General features: G+C 46.5%; 1 pseudogene across 1 annotated transcript in view; it reads right to left on the reverse strand.

The window, feature by feature from the left end:
- Positions 1–16,233, reverse strand: part of LOC146193820 (prestin-like) — a 170,623-nt pseudogene that overhangs the window by 66,746 nt on the left and 87,644 nt on the right. The window contains exon 6 of the transcript XR_014706868.1: positions 11,378–11,542. The product of XR_014706868.1 is annotated as a prestin-like (transcript). The remainder of the gene's footprint in view (positions 1–11,377; positions 11,543–16,233) is intronic.

A 16,233-nucleotide genomic window follows, 5' to 3' on the forward strand; every position in this document is an offset into this window, starting at 1 on the left:
AGCCACTGCCTCAGCAATAGCACCGGCATTGCCGCCGCATACAATGGGAACATCCGACTTCTGATCGAATCAGGCAAGAACCATACCATCGACAAAATGCCATTTCTGCCCGAAATTTTGAGCTATATATATATATATATATATATATATATATATATATATATATATATATATATATATATATATATATATATATATATATATATATATATATATATATTATATATATATATAATGGACCATATTACGCCACGCTTTCCGGTCTCCCACTATCTTCCTAACATCACATAACTTCATCTGCAGCGCCTCGAGGATGCCATCCAACCATCGCGTTCGCTGCCTACCCCTTCTCCGGTGACCCTCAAACTTTCCCAACATCAAATCTTTCTCCAGCGACTCCTCTCTTCTCATCAGATGACCAAAGTAGCTGAGCTTTAACTTTAGAATTTGACCCTCCAATGAGCAGTCAGGGTTTATGGTCGACAATATCGACTGATTTGATCTTCTGGCCGTCCAAGGAACTCTCAAGAGTCTCCGCCAGCACCACAATTCAAACGCGTCAGTTCTTCGGCGGTCAGCCTTCTTCACAGTCCACTCTCGCATCCATACATCACAACTGGAAAGACCATAGCACGAGTTATACGGATCTTGGTTGGCAGTGTAATGTCTCTGCTCTTTACTAGGCGGTCAAGGCTAGCCATGGCTCTCTTGCCCAGAAGCAGGCGTCTCCCAATTTCATGGCTGCAGTCTCTTTCCGGGGTAATCTTGGAGCCCAAGAAGAGAGAATCTGTCACAGCTTCCACTTCTTGTCCATTGATGCTCCAGGACTTGATAGGGGCAGACGCCATGATCTTTGTCTTTTTAATGTTCAGTTTGAGCATATATATATATATATATATATATATATATATATATATATATATATATATATATATATATATATATACATATATATATATATATATATATATATATATATATATATTATACATACGTGTGTGTGTGTCCATTTGTAAACTAAGAATGTCCGACTGACATACTTTCCGCGGTACAGTAAATGAAGGTAAAGAAATCCTTATTTTCAGTGTAGCTGGTCGCATTCAACAAAAAACTAGTAGAAAGAATCAACTTTTGATGAAATTTGTCCTCGAGTGTCACAGCTTTCAGCTGCCCACCAGCCTGCCTCTAGTTAACGCTATAAAATTAAATAATTTCAAGCCAGCATGACACCAAAGCTGTAGACGCGATAGCGCCTTTAACACGGCGTTTTCGTTCCGCGATTTCTTGCCGTTAAGAGACGCCGAGTTTGGCAATGTGATTAACGCCTTTAGTTTGCTTTGTTTGGAGGAACGGAAGGTGCTATATCTGCCTCACTTCTCGGTGAACGGCGAACTTTAAAATGAAAGGCATAAAAACGGAGGTAGAGCCGCCCAAATCTTTAACTGGCGTGCGCATGACGACCTCCTTTTCTATGCTCCTGCGCCTTAATAAGGACAATACTTGCCAGATGATCAAGATTACGCAAGAGCTTGGTGAGCCATTTCTTATACTTGACTTTTCGCAGGTTAGCTGCTCTGTAACACTCAGAATTACAGAAAGTACTGCCGTCACGAACGTCAGTTAAGATTTCGGCAGCTGTACATAGGTCGTTGGTTCCAATCTCTGTCGCAAACTAACCTTCAAAATGACTAGCAGATGGATGCTAAATGTGACGCGAAAAGGGTATGACACCACCCTGAAAGCTGTATAAGGAATCGATTTTATCAAGATTTTAATATAAAACAGAACATATATTTTTCCACGAGTTGCGAGTTTCGGCGACGACCATGGCAATGGCGATGCCTTTTCGGCCGAACGAGCTGTATGCGCTTCAGGTAAAATCAAATATGTGCATAATTTTTTGCTGAACACAACCAGCACCTCTTTCTCTCTTTTCTTTTAATCCACCTTCCTTCGAAGCTTCTCAAGCTTCCCCTTACGGTGTGGTTCAGGATTCTACCAAGAAGTGTGGCAGATACTGTGCCTTTTCTTTCCTTTAAGCAGCTTAGGAAATACGTTTGCAGAACGGCCCGTGACAGTTCGCTATGCAGTCGGAGTGGCTCCACTATAAGCCTGAAACAGGCTGTGCACTGCCAGAGCATTACTCCCACAAGCAAAACAAAAGTATCTGCAGTTTCATTACAATTTAGAAGCAGTTTTGCAGTCATTACGTCACCCCATAGAAACCAGGACACACCTGCAGCTTGCAGTTCCTGACTGGGGAGAGTAAACATGGAGAGGGACCCAAACGACGCGAGAGAAAAACGGTGGCGAAGGTGGCACAAAAAGCGTCCCCTCTCTGAAAGCGACGGTGCAGGAACGAGACATGATGGGACAGAATGCTGCACGAGCGCCCCATCGTGACATGTGCCCAAACTATTCACACCGCTGTCTAAGGGGCACGAACACACACACAAGCACACAAACGCTGGTAGAGAGGGTAAGTAGGGTTGCAGTAGGGTGCAAGTTTTCTAAGAGGGGGTAAGTGAATACGGACCTGCTTCCAGCAGGTGCAAAGTTACCCTCAAGGCCTTCTAAAGGGGGTAAAGGACCATGCTATGCCCTTTTTACCCCTTTCGAACACCCTTTTTTCTTAGAGTGTAGCGGTGGTGTAAATGTTTCAGCGTTGTCACTCGTCCTCGTCGGCGGTGGAATTTCATTAGTTCACCGTTTAGCAACGTCGCCTCTAAGGTTACTGCCTTTAGTTTTCCTACAGGGGCTAAAGGACCGTCTTCGCCCACTGTCGTCGTAGTTGCTGCCAGGCGTCACAAAGCGGGCAGTGTACGGAGACGGGGACCTGAACCGACGGCTTGACGGCACAGACTGTCCACTGCGCAGATAGTTGTCGATTTCTTGCGGTCGTTCATCAGGGCGGGGTCATGGGACGTCGAGTGCGAAACCCCAAAGGCCGATGCGTCTGTATGGGCAGTGGCGTATAATGTGCCCGGCCTGGCCCCAGTGGAAGCATAGTAGGAGGTTATTCGCAGTCCTCCAGGCGTCATACTTCCGGGGGCTGGAGGGTTGTTCTTGGGCATGGAGGGCGGAGGCCAATGGGCGGAGTTCAGATACAGCCTGTTCGCGTCGAGGGGGATTTGGAGGGTTTCGTCGGAAGGCAGGTCGGCGTAAAGCAGCAGGTTAGTTCAAGGCTGTTGCTTCTTGCGTCCGAGACATCGGACCCGTCACCTGAGGAACGCCCAGTGCCTGCTGAACTTCTTGCACGACGCCCGCCAGTGTCCCTACTTCAGACAGCTGGTGGTAACAGTAGGCCCAGTTCTTCTCGGACCATCTCACGGATGAGGTCCCGCTGTGTGACCTCTCGCAGATGAGTCGCTGTGTTTGCGTACACTGGGTAATGTTACTGAATTGTACTGGCCTACGCAGCCGCCCATAGCCCACTCGATGGTGCACTCTTCCCTTACAAATTGGGCAACACTTTTCGGTTAATAACTTACTAGGCTGGCAAAAAGCGGCCAAGTGCAAGCCAGGCTTGCACTTGGCCGCAACATCGACGCCTTGAGATATACACCGCTCCTTTTCTTCTTCCGGAACTTTACTAGAAACCTGTCTAACAAGTGACAGGAGCTCCGGCGCTGTTTTCTTAGGCTGAACAGCGAATTTTGGACCAAGGGCCAGAACCTCAGCGACGTCCTTAGGAAGCGGCAGGTTTTCAGGGTTGTGGACCTGACCACTCGCAGTACGAGTCTTTTTCGGTTGGCGTATCCTCAGGTACGTCAAGGTCTGTTGCCACAAGAATTCGCTGTTCAGCCTAAGAAAACAGCGCCGGAGCTCCTGTCACTTGTTAGACAGGTTTCTAGTAAAGTTCCGGAAGAAGAAAAGGAGCGGTGTATATCTCAAGGCGTCGACGTTCCGGCCAAGTGCAAGCCTGGAATGTCAGGACCCCCTGTTCGACGTGTCGTGGACTTTCTCAAGGAACATTCCTTATGTGTTATGCCCGCTGACAAAAAGGGTGGGTTCACTGTTTTATCTTTTGGTTTGTTTAACTCCAAAGCGTATGACGCCATTTCGAAAGTTTTTCAACTCCATGATGATATTAACTTGTCCAAGCTTAAAGCTAGAGCAAAGAAACTATGTGACAGATTGAACCTGCAACAACTGGTAAAGTCTATTGACAATAGCAGCAAAAGCCATATTAGATTTGTTCTTCTCCGCAAAAACTCACAAGCCTGAATGCCCTTTGCGTGTTATCATCTCAGAAAATGGATCCTGGCAGAAATCAATAGCCCATTCTTTGCAAGCTAAACTGGCTCTTTTGCGGGTAAATGACCCTTTCCTGGTGAAGAAGTCCGAAGATGTTAACTTTCTGACTGCCTGTCATAAGAACCGTCTCAGTGCAATGTCAATTGACATCAAGGATTTGTATTACTCTCTGCCTCAAGATAAGCTGCTAGAATGTGTGGAGGAATGTATCGATGAACTTGGAGTGGTGGCCTTTCAAAATTCCGCAGGAATAAACGCTAGTGGATTTTTAGAACTTTTAACTTTTTATCTTAATTCAACTTTTGCTAAATGGAAGGACAATTTTTACCTTCAAAAAGACGGCATATGTATTGGCTCATGCATAGCTTCAATTCTTAGCGACTTACTATTAGCTAAATATGACCGGCTACTGCAAGACAGTCTAGAGGGATCAAGTGTTTTTAAAGTTTTTAGATCTGTAGACGACTTTTTACTGGTTTTAGACATCAGCTCTGGATTTTACGAGCATGATGTCTTTAATACACTCACCATTTTTAGTAAGTGTCTTAATCCATTAACTTTGACTCACGAACATCCAGAAGGTGGGGCAATTCGGTTTGTAGACTTAAAAATTATATTTTCTGATAATCATGTGTGTTGGGCATATGAATCCCGTTCTAAGAAGCCACTATTGCAGGTTCATTCGGCTCATTCTAAGCTGGTAAAAAGAGCCGTAGTTACCTCTTGTTTTAAGAATGCCCTAAAACATCCTGTGAGCACCTCACTTCGCCCATCAATCATCTAGATTAGCGGCCGTTGGTTACCCGATCCATACGCTGGTTTCCGTTGCTGAAGGCTTGCTAAGGCAGGAACGGAAAAACAAAAATAACCAACAACCTGATGACTTGAACAAGCAGAAAAAGACAGTTGTAATCCCGTACATTCATACCCTGTCGCATAATCTAAAAAAGATCGCACAACGTTCTGAGGTACGAGTAGCCTTCTCAGCTCCGTGTAAGCTGTCAATGCTCAGTCGCGTCACTCATCCTGTGACCGAGCCAACTGGTTCTTGCAAAACTAAACATAAGAACAGATTTGTTGAATGTACTGAGGAACTAGTTTACGAGATTCCTCTGTAATGTGGGAAAGTTTATGTAGGGCAAACGGGGCGATGCCTTAATGAAAGATTAAGAGAACATAAAAAGGATGTGGAAAATTCCAAGGACCGTAACCTGCCTCTTCACTGCCTCACATGCACTAAGCAACGTAAAATAGAATGTAAACCCCTTTTAGATAAATGCAAATCTTACCAGAAAAATAAAGACCGCACCACAAGAGAAATTATTGAAGCCGAAAGAATTTTGGAGCTTCGGGACCGATGCATTAGCACTCCTTCCCTTGCGTTATCGGACAAAGAGCTTGCGTTCCTGGCAATGCGTAAAAAGAGATAATTGGCTTTGGTTTCGGCATGCGCATTGCATCTGTTTTATCTGTTTTTCTGTCGCGCATCAAGCCATGTATATATGCTTGCCAACTTCTGGAATTAAATCAGTTGTCAGTCAGCGCTGTGTTCGTGTCCTTCTCTCTTAGTCCTCGTCCTTCGCGCTGTTATTCCAAAAGGTTTTAAAAAGACGTCGTCGTCGTCTTCCTTCGGGAGAGCGTCGACAGGTGTTCGGGTAAAGCATTCAGCGTTCATTTCATTTCATTTCATTTATTAATACTGTCAGCATTAGAATGATTGCAGCTAGACTTATACACACAAATCTCAAATTCTTGAAGATATGGGGTCCATGAAACGAAATGCCGGAGGGTCTTTCATATTGGCGAGCCAGCAGAGTGCATGGTGATCACTTACTACCTTATATGGTAGAAAGCGTAGGTAACGACAGAACTGTGAAGTTACCCAGGGGATTGTAAAGCATTCCTTCTCGGTCGTCGAGTAATTCTCTTCGGCTTTCGATAGCGAACAGATGGCGTACGCGATACCTCTTTTCTGTCCTTCACTTTTCTGAACGAGAACTGCGCCTAGGCCAGTGCTGCTTGCGTCGATATGTATTTATATATCGGTGTTGTCGTTGAAGTGCACAAGGACAGGAGCGGACTGTGAGTGGCGCTAAAGCTCCTTGAAAGCTTCGGCTTGCGGCGCTTCCTATTTAAAAGGCACATCAGCCTTCTAAGTTGCATCAGGGGTTCGGCGATGCGAGAGAAGTTCCTGACAAGCCGGCGGTAGTAACCGTTCAGCCCGAGGACTCTGCGCACGGCTTTCTTGTCGGAAGGCTGCGGAAAGTGGGCGATCGCAAAAGTTTTCTGTGGTTCTGGGGGAGCGCCCTCTTTGTTTACTACATGACCCAGAAACAGCAGCTCCTCGCAGGCGAAGCGACACTTCTCTGCTTTCAACGTTAGTCCTGACGAGTTGATTGCGTCGAGCACTCTCCGAAGCTTGTTTAGGCGGTCTTCAAAGTTCGAAGAGAAGACAATGACGTCATCTATGTATACCAGACTAATCTTCCACTTAAAGCCAGCCAGTACAGCATCTCTTGCTCGCTGGAACGTGGCTGTTGTGAAACAAAGTCCAAAGGGCATTACATTGAGCTCGAAGATGCCGTCTGGTGTGATGAATGGTGTCTCCTCGCGGTCCTTTGTCGGCCTAAATATGCCAGTCTCGCTCTTCAAGGCTATGGAAGAGAAATACGTAGCGTTGCAAAGACGGTCTAGAGTGTTTTGCATGCTAGAGAGCGGGTTGATATCCTTTATTGTTACATTGTTCAAGCGGCGGTAATCGACGCAGAAGCGATGTGTGCCATCTTTCGTATACGCCAAAACGACTGCTGCCACCCAGGGGCTCTTCGATGGCTTGATCACGTCATCACGAATGATTTCCTCAACTTTATCATGTACAACCTGGCATTGTCGCGCCGATACACGGCAGGGGCTTTGCCGAAGTGGTCCAGCGTGTTCATTCGTGACGATGCGGTGCTTTGCCAAAAAAGTTTGCCGCACCTTCGGCTCTGAAGAAAAGTACTCGCTGTAGCTTTCACGAATCCAGTCTTGTTGGTCGCGAGGCAGTGCTGAGTTGATGTCGAACGTTGGCTGCTTGGCTCAGTTGGATGCATCGTCTTCAGGTTGGCTGGGGAGGGCGAATACATCTCGGGTGTCTGCTAGCCCGCCGAGGAAAACGATCACCACGTTCTTGTTGAGATGCCGGTATTCTATTCCTGAGCTTGTCCTCTCTGGAAGTTGGCAATGCCTTTTGAGATGCCGAGACCTCATTCCAAGATCAACTCGGTAGATTCAAGTTTCCGTCGAGGACGTTTAGAGCGACGTGCTGCGTCGAAGTCATCGTAAAAGGTACGGCTTTGTCCGTAGAGAGCTTGATGAGCTAGACTCGGAGGTCGATGATCGCCCTATGTTCATTTAGAAAGTCCGTGCCCAAAATCACGTCGCGGGAACGCTGCTGTAGAACCACGAAGTTAGTGGTGTAAAGTATGTCCATTCACGGATACTCTTGCAGTGCATCGTCTCGACGGAATAATGAAGTTACCACCTGCGTTACGAATCAGCGGGCCATCCTAAGCGATCGTTACTTTTCTGAGCTGGGAAGCAAAATGTCCACTGATGACTGAATAGTCGGCTCCGGTGCCCACAAAAGCGGTGACCTTGTGACAGTGGACAACAATGTCAAGGTCACTTGTTCTTGTTCTCGTATTCAATGCTGGCTTTAGTGTTCGATCTAGGTTTCTTTTTGAGCCAAAGTCGTGACTGGGGCAAGCTGTTGTTATTTCGCTGGGCGGCGGTGTCGCTTTGAAGTCTGGACGGGTGATCGTCGTGCACGTCTTCATAAGAAGCGTCTGCGTAAAAGCGGCGTCTTCGTCACTCACCATCAGCGGTGGAGGATCTTCGTGTTTTCGCCGTGAAGCAACCTCACCTTCACATGTTGCTACCTTTAGCTCGCCTTACGGGGGCTAGGGGACCTTCTTCGCACACTGTCATCATACTTGCAGCCTGGTGACGCAAAGCAGGTCCTGTACAGCGATGGGGTCCTGAACCGACGGCTTGATGGCACAGTCTCCGCTGCACAGATAGTTCTGGATTTCTTGCGGTCGTTCAAAGGGAGGGACGGGAGACGTCAATTGCGAATCCTCAGACGCCGATTCGCCGGTACGGGCAGTAGTGAAGGATTGTCTAGCCTTATTATAGTGGAAACAGATTGGGCGGTCGTTCGATGTCCTCCAGGCGTCATGTTTCCTTGGGCGTAGGGGTCGTGCATAGGCTTGGCGGGCGGGGGCCAAGGCACATCGCTGAAGACCGGCTTGTTTGTGACGAGAAGTACTTGGCATGGTTCGTCGGAACACAGGACGGCGTAAAGCCGCAACATAGTTCATCGCTGTGAGTTATTGCTTTGCACCAGTCGGAGCTGTCGCTTGAGGAACAACCAAGACCTACTAAACTTCCTTACGGATGACATTAGTGAGCAACGCAACCCGCGACTACTTTTGCAATGGCATGAGTTTGCGCATATTCATTAACGACTTCACGGATGATCTATGGGAGGTTATCTCCGCTTGTGAGTGTACAGCATTTGAACAGGCCGTTTGTAGAGGTGCATCCTTGCTTTTAAGGTCTTTTCGATATTCGCAGCTCCCTGCCCGAACTCCGCCACATTTCTTGGCGGCTGTCGAATAACACCCACTAATAGCTGATCTTTCCCACCGCGCATCAAAAGGCTCTCCTTGGTCTCCTCTGTCATGCCTGAATCTGCGCTGTGGAAGGGACGCTTCAGCTCCTCAACGTAACCCACCCAAGACTGGCTCGTTTGGGAGCTGAGTTCCTCACTGCAGAAGGGCCTGGGCTTTTTCGTTTCGGGCGAAACTTGCAAAGGCCATCAAAAACTCATCTTTGAACGTCCGCCAATCCTCCAAGGATGCCTCATGGTTTTCGAACCATATTCATACAGATTACTGAAGAGTAAAGCAGACTTTCCTGAGTTTCGCAGCGTCGCTACAGCCATTGTATTTCGCCACGCGGTCGAAGAGGTCCATCCAGTTTTCCGTATCTTCAGTGGGCAGTCCTTGAAATATGGGGGCTCCAGGGGCTGCGCGAGTACAACCGGTACTGTAGAGTGGGCCATTGTCAAAGCTGACGCCTTCCGGGGTTGAACAGGGTCCGGCAGCAGACCTTGTTCGGGTTGGAGCCCTTGAAGTCGCCGACTGGTTTGGTGGCCTGTTGGCTGGTTCACTACAGCGATAGGAACAGGGCTGTGGTCTTGGCTTGAAGGGTAGACCGGAACACGAAAGGCCGCACCTCCATCAGCTATTATGTGACGATGACCAGGTAATAGATCCAAGAAAGAATACAGGTGTAACAGCACTGAAAACTATTGGACTGACTTTCGCCCCCAAAGAACTAGACAACTCGGCGGCAGCGAGAGCTGGAAACGGGCTCTCTGGTCGTCGGACTGAGAATACCTGTCGCACCCGTGAACGCTCAATTTAAAGGCTGCGAAGAAACATCTAGATAAAGCAGGAAACAGTTCATTTAAGGTTATTTTGTTTCAAGTGAAAGAAGACGTATAACCTGTCAAGGCCTCGTCTCCCATGAGTAGCTCCCAACAAGCCACATGTTCGAATGCATAGAAAGGGAATTCTCCTGATATATATATATATATATATATATATATATATATATATATATATATATGGATGGATGGATGGATGGATGGATGGATGCATGGATGGAATATAGGAGCGTCCCCTTTGAAACGGGGTGGTAGCAGTAGCTATCATGCTCATTTTTCTCCCTATATCTTAATTATTGATTTAGAATGGTTAACTAAACCATCATTTTATTTATTAAATTTTGTTCCTACAATACTAACATTATGTCACTTCTCTGCTTTTGAGCCACCAATCTTCCAGTCGTTTTTTGCTAGTTTCCACCACCGGTTTATTCACCCGGCCACTGTTATCTCTAAACCCCAGAGCTTTAGGAACAGTGATTGCACCTGCACCAATTTCCGGATGGATACCATTACATTCAAGTATAATATGGTCAATTGTTTCACTGGAGTTTCCACATACAGCACATGCGTCATCTCCATTGTTAAATTTCTTTTTGTAGCTGCGTGTTCTAAGGCACCCTGATCTAGCTTCAGAAAGTAGGGCACTATATAGTATAGTAACCAGGATAACCTGGAACATTGTAGACACACACTAAAATGGCTGGACATCTTGGCGTTTCCTGCGTAACACAGAAAATGATAAAGCGTCATCTCGCGACAATGAGCATGAACAAATAATAAACATTCAATCCGCACGCAAGAATCATAATGATAAGGCCGCATGCGGCCGGCTGTCGAAAAAGAACAGAGACGAACAGTTGGCCGCAGTATACTGATTTAGTGTTGGGTACCCGTAGTAGGAATTAACGTCAATTGCATTTTTTGACACGTTTAACTATATTTCGAAGAGTGTCAGCGCCATAAGTTAATGCCATCATGCAGCGCTGTTTCTCAAGATTTTTCGTTCTGTACGAATATTCGCAATACCAATGGATGTTCTTCAAACTATTAATATCGGACTCGATTATATTTGCAGTTGCACTATTCGTATAATATTAACCAAGTAAGAAGTACCATTCGCATGACAGCACTTCCTTGTGCTGCGTACCAGAATGTTTTATATCCTTCTAAAATGTACTACCTCATGTTCGGCTTCAGCCAGTGCGTGGTTACTGGATCATATTCGCCGAAATTAAAAAAAAAAAAGGAGATAGAATTGAGGTCCGAGCTGAAGATTGCCTCTGCTTAACGTCCCAAGCGAATCGGGCTATGCGGAACGTCATAGTGGAGGGCTACGGTGATTTCTACCACCAGGGATTATTTATTCTGCCTTGACATCGCGCAGTGCATGGGCGTCTTGCTTTTTCGCCTCCATCGAAAATCGACTGCCGTGGTCAGAACTGAACCCGTATCCTTGGAGTCAGCAGTAACCAATAAGCTACCGCGGCACGGCAAAATGAGTCCAGAGACGGGGACGTTTTACGCAGTAGGTTGCGGGGGTAGACACTTTACGGGCGCCGCCGCAAACGAGATAGGCGTGGAAATACTGAAAGCCGTATCTCGTAGATGCTTCTTGCTACTTACCCTGTAAACGGTGAACATTCCACTAACAGGAGGCACCTTGTTCCCAAACAGAGACCCCAGTTGGCTGATAACCACCTGGATTCCCACGCCAGTCGCGAATCCGTTGATCATATGCTCCGAAAGGAATACGTTCAGGGTGCCGAGGTTCATGAAGCAGAACGCCAACTTCAAGGGGGAACAAGAATAAGGGAAAATAAAAGAGAAGAGAAAGCCATGTGCATAACACAACCAACTTCACAATGAAGGTTCAAGCACAGCCAAAATAAACGACTTTTTGTTAGAAGAACCCTCATCGCTGCCCTAGACTTCTAAGCTTAGGCACAATTATACTGTGCCATCAATTTTAGTTCGAGCGATAAGTTGAATGTTCAAGCATGTTCATCGAATATATATATGGTCATTATCTTAGTGAGCGCAGTCCTGTTTCGGAAACCGCCAACCGCCAATATTTCTTTTGCAAAACCTCGAAACAGACTGATAGTAAGGTGGAACCAAGAGAGCAGGTGCGTTCTGCACACACTGCGTCAACGCTCTCGAATTGCTTAATCTTTCAGCGCTCCTTCATTTGTGGCCGCCGGTACCTGCTAACACTTTGTTTTTACCACTCCAAAAAGTTTATGTTGTGTCTTCACCAAGTAGCACACATGACAAGCGAGCACGACATATGCCTGAGTTTATTCAGGCGCTGTCTGGCACACGAAGAAGGACAACCAAGATCAATGCAGATGCTTTTATAGCCGCAATCACCTCACCCGTGACGTCACACAAGCATGCTGTGAGAGCAATGGCACAACGGTTTATTTTTATGTTACGAGGGCGCTCGCTCCGAAAGGATCGTGATCATGCCCGAGAGCTCCAACGATATCCCGTGCCAGTCACGGCATTATAGGCAAGCTGTTCGGAAAGTCCCAACTCATCTTCAAATGGCCATTAAGAGAGCTGCATCCATTTTTGTTTCTGGCAAAAAGCAGTTCAATATCTGTCCTTGTGTACGGCGATGTATGTCCGGCCACAAAAGCCGCAATTAGAAATTGTTTAAATAAGCCGACGTTCTTTTTCAAGCCACCTTATCCGGGGTTGTTTAACGCACTCCATGATCACCGTTTTAAACTGAATGCCGGTGTAGCATAACGGTATACGTTGCCATGAAAGAAACAATTACGGGGCTTCTTATTTATCATTATGGGATGGCAGTGCGTTATAAATTCGGTTTTGGTCCTCTTTCTTGGTTTTCCTCAGTTATGCTTAGCCATTTCGTTTTGCAGAGCCATTATTGGTCATTCTCCATTCTGAGAAGACATTTCTCGACTCCACTTTCTGGCAGCGTTCTTCCCAAGGCACCCACCGTCCTTCCTGTAAGTGTGGAGAGTGCCACTTCCTCTGGTGGCAGATAGCGTTCACATGACACTGCGCCCAACGGTGGCGCTTCTTGAAGGTAGGGCTTCTAATGCGAACGCATGAAAATGGTCATGAGGTCATAGCTCTTTGATCGCGGAAACAGGTTGTGGCGGTGACACCCGTATTTCGTCGGTTCTGCTTCCCCAGCTTTCAAAGACCTGTTGTTATTTTGTCAAAGTTATTTTAAAACCATATGGAGCGCGCGTTGTTCGGACTGCCAGTGATCGCCACAGGTTATATAGTGTTGCACTACGAGTGGGCTCAAGCACAAATGTGTTAATTCATGCCATGACTGAATGTTGGCTGTATTAATAGGATGGAAAGAGAACCAATGTGCGAGGGTATAGTTCAGCATCTTTCATAAGGATCTGAATAACACTTCTAGGGCTAGTTGGTTCATCGCAAGGCAGAATAGCGAAAGCTACACAAGGATAATGTATATTTACTGAAGTGTCTGGAAAATAAATCTTCAGTTGTGAATTAGCGCTACGTGTCTCGACTTCGCTTCCTAGTTCTTGTCTAGCTTGCGCTGTTCATGCCTTGTGCCAATTCCATAATGATCGTTTGTCCCTTTTCCATTTCATTTGTCCAGTTGTCAGCATGACGGCAGCAAAAAAAAAAAAAAAAAAAAACAGCCATCGCCCCTTGCCGCGCGCGCCGGCTAACCATTCACTGTCAGTCAGGTTCTGTTGCTATACACTTGAGAGCAGTGGCTTCGTCACCTGAACTCGGCGACTAATGTCAAAATCCAAATGGATCAAATCTAGAAAATGAGTAATGGATCAATGTGAATCACGGGCCCCGCTGCTGCCCGCTGCAGCAGACAAGGCGAACGCCTTGTTTTCAAGTGGCTGCACACCAATTTCCAACAGGCAGCCGCCGTACTGTTTTCGAACCGAATTTCTTTGCGAACTTTACCAGCGAATAAAACTCTCGCAGTACATGGCTAAGGAAAAGGGAGAACTACACCTTTCCAATTACTGCTATAAATGTTTACCAAATAGTTCCATCCTACTCAAGAATTCAAGGGACCAATTCTTGCGCGCGTAGAGAGCTGTAGCCTCCACAGTGCTGCGAAGTGCTTGCGAGATGGCGTTTCCGTAACTATCGCAACATCTGCACCACGACAGTGTGGCGCCGTGAAATGGGTTAAGAAGGGTCGGCAGCAGTTGCTCTTTTGAGAACGCTTCGTCAGCGCATCCAGATGCCGTTGCGTCAAAATCTGCGTACAAAACTATTGACGTATTTCATGCAATCCACTTCACACTACAGCCGCGTGGAGAGCATGTCAACGGCGAACTCGCTCAACATATATGTTGCACACGTGCTGCGAAGACGACCCTTCCGCATGTCACCTCCGGAACGTCGCGGTCAAAACAAAGGAAAGCTCGGTACCAATACTGCGTGCCTCTTTGCACGTCAACGAAATAGCAAAGCCAGGGGATATCTTTAGATTATACTCCCTAACTGCCAGCAGCCATAGGAGAACGCAACTCTGCGTGCAGATACTCCGGTTTGGCAAGCGGTCCACAACATCATGGTTGTGCTTTCGCGGATAGATAGGGCTAAGGATGGAGTGCAGGGATGTTAACCCGAAAGGCGTCCAGTTGGCTACCCTACACTGAGGAAAAGGGATAAGTAGATTAAAGCGGGGTAAAGAAAGGGGACGTGGAACACAGTCAGTGTCATACAAGCCGGTGGCTGTTAACTAAACATGCAGTGCACTCTGTGCCTTGAAGGCGGTCAACTGCCGTGGCCATGGACCAAGGATCTTATCCGTTGTTAAAGGGCGAGGATCGATGTGATCCAGCGCACAACGCTGATCATGTCTTTCAGTCACAAATTTAGGGCACTCACATAGGAGATGTTCGATTGTCTCTTCACAGCCCCAATTTTCACAGGCAGGGCTGTTGGCCGTTCCAATATTGAAAGCATACTTTTTGGTGAACGCAACATCCAGCCATAAACGGCACAGCAACATTGCTTCTCGACGAGAAATCTGATGAAGTCGGAGGCGCAGTTCAGAATCCTGTGCCTTAAGGTGGCGGTTGCAAAAATTCCCCGTGTTTCACACTGAAAGTGTGAATTCCAGGGCCAAATACCGAAGCGTACATGCTGCGACAACACTCGATATCGGGATTTTGGCTGAAACGTCGTCGCTGTGGATAGAACGGGCAGCCTCGTCCGCCTGGTGATTTTCCTTAATGCCGCAGTGTCCTAGCAGCGAATAAAAATAATTTTGGGACTCTTCAATACTGCATCGTGGTACAGCTGGCGGATTTCTCCAACGAGTTCATAAGACCCGCGGCCTTGAAGGCCTTGAAGGGCTGCTTTAGAAGCTGTAAACACTGTGCAGTAATGTGGAAATTCTTTGCAAATGAATTGAACTGCCACGCCTTGGGCAGCTAGTTCAGCACCAGTTGAAGAAGTCAGATATGACGTTTGAACGTTTATCAAGATAAACTTCGCCGGTATAAATTATCAGGGAAACAACTGTTCTTCCAACTAAGGAGTCGGTGCCGTTAGTGTTATAATCACGACTAATAGTTGTAATTGCTGCCAAGATGCCCCACAACCAGTCACAGAATTGCACTCGTCGTAACCCAAGCTTCAATTAAAGCGCAGTCAATTTAAGGTTTGCTTTTTGTGTTTATAATTTCGCACTGGTGCTTCATTTAAACGAAGCAGCGCGCATGAACAATTGGTGCATTGGTGCATGTTAATTGCAAACGCTTGAGTTTCACTGACCGAAAATGTAAGTATCAAACTGAAGAGACCAGAGGGACGAGATACGAAAGAGTTTCAGAAAGGAGGTGGGTAATAAAAAATAAAGTGATGGTAGGTTTAGTTAACTGGGCAGAAAGGGGTAAGTTACCACTCTATACTCTATTAGTAACTTATATATCAACCAATAAACGCTTTGGATTACCGGCACTTGAAGCAGGGAAGAAACGAGCGCGTCTACTAGGCCCGCCATCGCTCCTTCGAGGGCACCACACGACTGGATGGTATCGAGTTTACGCAGCAATGCACATATATGTACGAGGCTCGAGTGGTCCTCTGCTGAGAAAATGAAGCGAAAGGTTACAGCTGTTGCTGAGTCTTATGGTCAGCGCTTGCGCTGAAGAGAAGCTGCAGAGAAGCTGAAGAGAAGCTGAGAAGGTGCGCGACGGGCACATTTCTTCCAACATAGCCGTTGACGCTATGTATTCCGCAGCACGCTGCAAAATACATATAATACAGACATGGACGTTGTTTGATTAGCTCGTCCCACGTAAATGATACTTGGGTTCAACGTCCCGTATTGATGTCCATACACGGCTGTGAAATTAAATCCTCGCAAATTATTTTGGATGTCTGCGTTGTACAATAATTTCGCAAATATTTGTTTGTCTATAAGAATTCAGCATTAAACCCAATATATTCTCGAAGTTTTCTTTCCCAAATCACAGCAACAC

Source organism: Amblyomma maculatum, chromosome 4 (assembly GCF_055883805.1).
Source record: "Amblyomma maculatum isolate TAMU_Amacu chromosome 4, ASM5588380v1, whole genome shotgun sequence".
In the NCBI taxonomy this organism is placed as follows: domain Eukaryota; kingdom Metazoa; phylum Arthropoda; class Arachnida; order Ixodida; family Ixodidae; genus Amblyomma; species Amblyomma maculatum.